General features: G+C 35.5%; 1 long non-coding RNA gene across 2 annotated transcripts; it reads right to left on the bottom strand.

Annotated features, from left to right (window-relative positions):
• Positions 1–234: 234 nt before the first annotated feature.
• LOC145107606 (uncharacterized) lies at positions 235–2118 on the bottom strand. 2 transcript variants are annotated; one of them, XR_013707903.1, is made up of 4 exons: positions 2022–2118; positions 1663–1751; positions 1136–1243; positions 235–1015 (listed from the first exon to the last, which is right to left on the bottom strand). It is a non-coding gene; the product is annotated as an uncharacterized LOC145107606 (long non-coding RNA). The 2 variants fall into 2 exon arrangements; XR_013707902.1 differs by having other exon boundaries at positions 235–1243.
• Between the last annotated feature and the right edge of the window lie 4849 nt (positions 2119–6967).

Here is a 6967-nt window from a genome sequence, read left to right as displayed (position 1 = left end):
ATAATTAAATACAAAAACATGAGTTTTATTAGCTCATAAAATAAGTAGATTAACTCAAGATTATGAAAACATGAGTTCTTATACATTGTTATGAAGTCTCGATCACTACCTATATTTGCTCTATTACAAATGAATTGTGTACACTCACTAATGACTTTTATTGGATAAAATCACACTAAATCACACTATTTTGACACTAAATGGGTATTCCAAACTCACTATAAAACTATGGAACCCACCAACAATTTTGTTGACCTTTTAAAACCTCTTGAGAATGTATTCTCAGGATCCCAGTAAGGATGTATTCTCAAGTTCTTATACATTGTTATGAAGTCTCGATCCCAGTAAGTCTCGTGAATCCGCTTTCATGGAAGGATGTGACTTTAATTTCATATTTTCAAGACTTTTTCATCCTCATATGTTGTTGATCTTTTATGGATATTGTTTAAAAACTATTGTAGCTTTTATATGAACTATCATGGCATACAACAATTATATGGCGCAACAGAAATATAAAACAAATCATATAAACAAGAAACCCTAACAAGATCCTAGTTCAAGAAAATAACAACAATAGATGAATGAATCACACTAACCTTTGAACTGGAGTCGGATCCAACTCTATCTCTTTTCCTTGATGATTTCGACATGATTTCGACATGGCCAGGGTTCAGGTTATGGCTTGTAAACTAGCATGGACTTTATCACGAAGATTCCAAAGACACCACAGAATGTGGATACGTTTTGGGTGATCGTCGATAGACTGACGAATAGCACCCACTTCTTTCCGAGTAAAGAGAGTTCTTCGGCAAGCGACTTGGCAAAGACTTACGTTAGGGAGGTGGTCTCGACACGAAGTTCCAGGTTGGAGTTACCCGCCGAGTTGAGCTCGATTCATAACATCTTCCACGTGTCGCAATTAAGGAAGTGTGTGGCAGACGATACCTCTGTGGTGCCACTAGAGGACATCCCCGTAGACGAGGAGCTCAATTACGTGGAGAAGCGTGTTTCCATCCTACACAGAAGGATGAGGGAATCACGAAACACGAAGATGAATCTCGTGAAAGTCCAATGGCAGCATCGTAAGGGCGCATAGTGGACATGGGAGCCAGAAGAAGAGATGCCGAAGAAATACCCGGAGTTATTCAATATAGACGCACACTCAGCTCCTCGGTTTCCTCGTGATCTTCCTCGACTCAAACACGGATCATGTGCTTCAGATGGTTGTTAGTTGAAACATCATCTAACCAAAACATATGCAATAAAACTGACAATTAAACAACAACCACAGACATTCAAAAAAAGAAAAAAAAGAACAAGAAAACTGTTTTTGCAGGAAAAAGAAAAAGAAAGAAAATAAGTGTTGAACATTTCATAATAACTTTGACTTTTAATGGTCTTGAACATTTCATAATAACTTTAACATATCGCCAAAGCACATAACATGCATATAAATCACTTTTATATAATAATATGAACTTTTTAAGGGTAAAAAGTTATGAGCTTTAAAAATAACCCTTTTTCATTATGATGGTCTTTAAGATGTTTTGATAGTAAAAATGGCATATAAAATTTGTTTATATCATTTTTACCATTTTTCTAGTATTCTCCCCCAAAGTTTTAAAAGCAAAAAAAATAGCTAGAGATGGGGTATGAACTCACCATTGGAGAGTAGACTTTTAGAAGATGACAAGACGAAGAACACTAGCTTGATGGGTCTGAAAATGGAGGTGATGAATTCTCGTTTCCACCTAGAAGAAAGAGAAATCCATATATAAAGATCATAGGAAAGATGAACACCAAAACTGTGTAGCTTTTGCATAGAAAGATCATGATCTTACCTTGAAAAAAAGTATGATTTCTTACACCTAGAAATCTTGAAGCAACTTGAAAAACTTGAGGATTTAAAGTTAAAGTATTATAGAAATAACATGGGATTTCTTGGAGTCTAGAGAGAGTTTGGAGGTAAACAAACAAGAAAAAAAAAGTGGAGATTTTGCATAGAAAGATCATGATCTTACCTTGAAAAAGAGTATAATTTCTTACACCTAGAAATCTTGAAGCAACTTGAAAAACTTGAGGATTTGAAGTTAAAGTTTTATAGAAATGACATGGGATTTCTTGGAGTCTAGAGAGACTTTGGAGGTAAACAAACAAGAAAAAAAAAGTGGAGATGGTGTGAGAGGGCACCCACGTCTGAATCAAAGAGAAAGAGAAGGAAAGTGGGTGGGGTGGGTAAGTGTGGTGGTTGGAGTTGAATGTGTTAGATAGGGAGTTAGGAATGGGAATTTAAGTAATGCTCCCAACTTCTCATATCTTCATGATTTTTCATTAAATATCCAAGTGGGCCCCACACTCATTTTTCCGAATTTTAGCAGTTAGAAAGATGCTTTCAGGTCCATGTCGTAGAGCTCGAGAAGACGTTTCCGAACATATAAAGAAGTCCTGAATCGGAGTTACAGTGAGGGAGTTATGAATTTTACAAGTTTTGGGAATTTGGAACACTATCCGTGCACTGTTGGAAATGCAGGCAGCAATATAAAATATTTTTCCAAAAAAATATTTCGAGAACAAAATCAAATAATAGGTCGAATTTATCGGAAGGAATCGTATTCGGATATTTTTGACTCGCCGCTTAAGGCGTTACCGATAGCGTTTTAAGTTTATTAACAGTGTAAAACGATGTTTAAAATTGTTTTGTTTACTGTTTCGAGTATAATTTTTGTTTGTGATCTCAGTTTTTAACGTTCTATACGTTCACGAAATCCTGAATACGAGTGCCTCGAATTAAATGTATTAATTTCATCAAATTAATATTTGTATGTTTTATCGTTTTCTGACGTTTAATAATATTCTGTTATTTGAGACGTGAAATTGGATTCGATAGGGTTTCGTGGCAACATAGTTTGTATAAAAGTTACCATAATACATCATAAGGATTGAGATGGGTATCCTTTGACGTATTATTCTTGGTCAAGCCTTGTTGACTTCTGTTGACTTTGGTTGACTTCTTGACCAGAAAATTGACGGTTGTCACATTATCCCCCCGTTGAAAGGAATTTCGTCCTGAAATTCAGATGTTGGTATTTGTTCCCATATGATTGGGGAATAACCGTGGTACTTGAGTTTTATTCGGTTCTCATGCTCCTACGTACCTTAGGTCCTTGTCTGTCGTGTCAGTGGACCTTTAATATGGGGTTGCGACTCTATTTGAGTTGTTTGATCTCTCTGTTCATGATTTACGCTGGTTTCTCCCAAAAGTTCAAGTTTTCGTGGACATGAATTCTTACCAAGGGGATGATAAGTGTCCCAATGAATAGGCATTTCTTGTGATTAGAGTCGCGAGATAGGTGATGTATGTTACGAAGTTCCTGTGGCAGGTTGAGGTTGTAGGTCGTGGGACCACATCATGGCAGGATTTCTACGGGTCCTAGGTATTGAGGGTCAGGTTTATTTTGTTTACTAGAACATGTCACATTTCTCCTAGGTAAGGAGTTTGGATAGTAGTCTTGATGGTTCTTGTGTTTCTAGCGGATTTTATCTGTAAGGAGACTTTGCGGCATGACTTTCTTCTGGTATTAAGTTGATACTGTACTCGACTTGTTGTGTTGGTAGCAGTCCCGGGCGGTCTCACTTGGAAAGTACGATCGTTTATAGGTGGTGGAATACATGACTGGGTAAGGAAATCAAAAGGGTACTCACTACATGAGGCGAGTTTTAGGGGCTCGGTAAATGCATGAGTAAGGGTGTCTATTGATGATATATAAGATTCATCGAAGTTAACAGGTTTGACTGGGCTTAAATGACAGAGGTGAATGAGTTCGTGAAGTATAACATTGTTGCCTAGCATGTGGAGTATGCTTGGCATGAGAAGACAGAAGTTCCCTACTATGTTAAGGAATTTGCCTAAGCATAACGAAAGTTCAAGGAAAGTTGTGGAAACTTCGAGAGTTATGAGGTGATTTGAGTATATGGAAGGATTCCATACCTTGTCGAAATGAAATGTTGGTTCTGCAGAAGAGAAATCCTAGTATTCCAAGAGGAGTTTCATGAACCGAGTGTGTTAATATGAGTCTTGAACTAACATGAACAGATCAATTTAAGTAATTGGGTATGTTATCATTGTTTCTAGTGTGTCACATCATGATTTTTAAGTTTCGATCATCCCGGTGATGATTCGTTTAAAGTGTGAGTATAATTCGGTTTGATCTCTCGAGTGTTCAAAGCCTTTTGGTTAACGGAAACTATTACATGAGGCTTTTATAGTTCAACGGGCTTTTGAATTCTTAAAGAGTGGCAGGAATTATAACATTAAGAGTTCTTGGAATACAAAAAAAGAGTACAATAGTTCATGTGAAAGTTACAGACTAGAGTGCGCCGATTGTTATTGTGGGAACCGGAATAACTTTGGTTAATTCTCCTATAGGATCGTGGGCTTGTTTACTTCCACCGGAACCTCCGGACTTTGGGCAGTACTTCTTGAAGTGTCCTATCTCTCCGCATTTGTAACAAGGATGGTTTACTTTCGCGTGGGCTACTTGTTTTGCTTTCTGTATTGGTTTCCTACCGAATTTTGCAGTATGCCCATTTTTCTTGCAATTAGTGCAATACATTTCCATGCAGACTCCGCCCTGGTCACTCGATGAGCTCGGTGGCTTGGCATGGGCATGGGCGTCCCGAATGGCGTCCTTGGACGTCGGGAAAGACGTTGGCCATGTTTTTGGCTGGATTTCATTTTGTATGTCATCTTCTGCGTGTCATCTCCGTCCAGCTCCATTTTAATTCCACTTTTCACCCTAAACTTCCATCTTTTTGTCATTTTTAACCCCTGCAACATTTTTAACAATAAAATATCAAAGTAGGTCCATTCTTTGGTAAAAATACATTGATAAATACCATTTAGCATTATAGAACATAACCAAAAATGAACCGATCAAATCTCCCCAACTTATCCCAAGCTCATCCCGAGTTTGGCCTAAAATATTTTCAGGATCGTCTTACATGTTTTCCTCCCGAAAGAAACTCAACAAAACCCCAAACCAACATAATCTTCCCTAAAACAATATATGATCTAATTTAAAATTAATAGAAAACGATGTAATCATTTATGTAATGTAACTGCCAACTCGGATAACAAAATATAATTGACACCTTTTAAAATCAACGTTTTTTCACTTTGAACAAGAGGTTTACCAACGTTTATGTCTGAAAAATTCCTCAAAGATACAAAACCTACCAAACTCCGCAGATCGAGGGTCTCCCTTGTTAACTGTCTTTTTTCCCTAATTCTAAGTCATTTTTAAGTCCAATACTCGTTTATCTTCCTCACTCTTTTGGCACGTTTTCGCTTACTAGTGTTGACTATTTTGGTCTTTTATATATATATATATATATATATATATATATATATATATATATATATATATATATATATATATATAGAGTCAAGATCAAATAAGAAGGAAATTTTTGGTAGGAAGGTAAGAAGTTTTTTTTCTACATATTTTTTTCGCGAACAAACAAAATGAATCATTAGATGATTCGTTTGTAAGATGATTCACAAGAAAAAATTCTCAAACAAACATCTCGATGATTTATTTATACAATGATTTTGTTGTTATTCACTAAAATTGTCATAAAAGTGAATTTTTTCTTAATTTACTTAAAAATGAATCATAAAGATGTTTTTTTGGGAATTTTTTCTTGTGAATCATCTTACAAATGAATCATCTAGTGATTCATTTATTTTGTTCGTCAAAAAAATATATAGAAAAAAAACTTCTTACCTTCCTACCAAAAATTTTCTTCTTACCGGATATATATATATATATATATATATATATATATATATATATATATATATATATATATATATATATATATATATATATATATCACTTTTTATATGGCTTCATGCGGGCATTTTAGCCCTTTTTAGTCTTCTACTTGGGCTAATTTTGTGCCTTTTAAACATTTACACAAATTTTTGTGCGGTTTGTGACTTATGGGATTTCGCTTTTTAGTCCAAAATAGTATACTTGGGAGTCCCTCTTAACCCCTCATGATCAACATGAGTCATTGCAATTCAGTAAATTAGGTATGTAGAAGGAACTTAAAAGACACGAACTTTGTTATAAACACAACTACGTAAGATTATGAAAATAATTTTAGCACATGGTGACATACATAAACCGAATAGGCAACCACAAACCTCATACAAAGTTTTAAATAAACTTAAACCTTAACATATACCACTTTAATTCCAGTTACTTTGATTTCTATCAATATGAGTCTCAATCGGTAAGAAAATAATGCTATTATCTCATCATAAATACCGTGGTGACCAAACCCGAGACAAACAATTTTTTTTCCAAAATTCATCAAAATCATTTAACCATGTTCATCCAAAAAAAAAAATTAAAATTAAAAAAAGTAGTCTAAAATTAAACAAGCACACCAAAAATAAATAAAATAGAATAAAAAACTTGCAATTAGAGAGAGAGTCACCTAGTAAAACTGTGGAGAAGTACGATGCTAGAATTTTTTTCGTTATGCTCGAAAATTTTGGTACTTGAAGATTCAAGTACCCCCTCCCCAACTTTGGATCTTGCGTCGTCCTCGATGCAACAAAAAAGAACAAAAGAAAATCTCGATTTCGCCGTAGTCGCGGTTACGCTTATCACGTGCAACAAGCCTTTTAAACCCCAATGTTACCCTTGTGGACGAGTGAAGTCTCGTGAGGGTTTGCAGTGAACACACCCACAAAGTTCTTAGGTTGCCTCCCAGTAAGCGCTAAGTTTAACGTCTTCAGCCTGACCAATACCAATACCTGAATAAAAGCTCAAGGAGGATCATATGTGAATTGACTTTCTTTTAAGCCAATTGTATTTTTGGTTACGTGATTTTGAGTCACCGGAGGTAAATATGACCTTTGGTCAATCCTTTTATCTTCAACAAGCATGAGTTC

Source organism: Lactuca virosa, chromosome 1 (genome assembly GCF_052849685.1).
Source record: "Lactuca virosa cultivar CGN04683 chromosome 1, Lactuca_virosa_CGN04683_v6, whole genome shotgun sequence".
Lineage (NCBI taxonomy): Eukaryota > Viridiplantae > Streptophyta > Magnoliopsida > Asterales > Asteraceae > Lactuca > Lactuca virosa.
The sequence above is the reverse complement of the archived record's forward strand: the minus strand, read 5'-3'. Positions and strand labels throughout refer to the sequence as shown.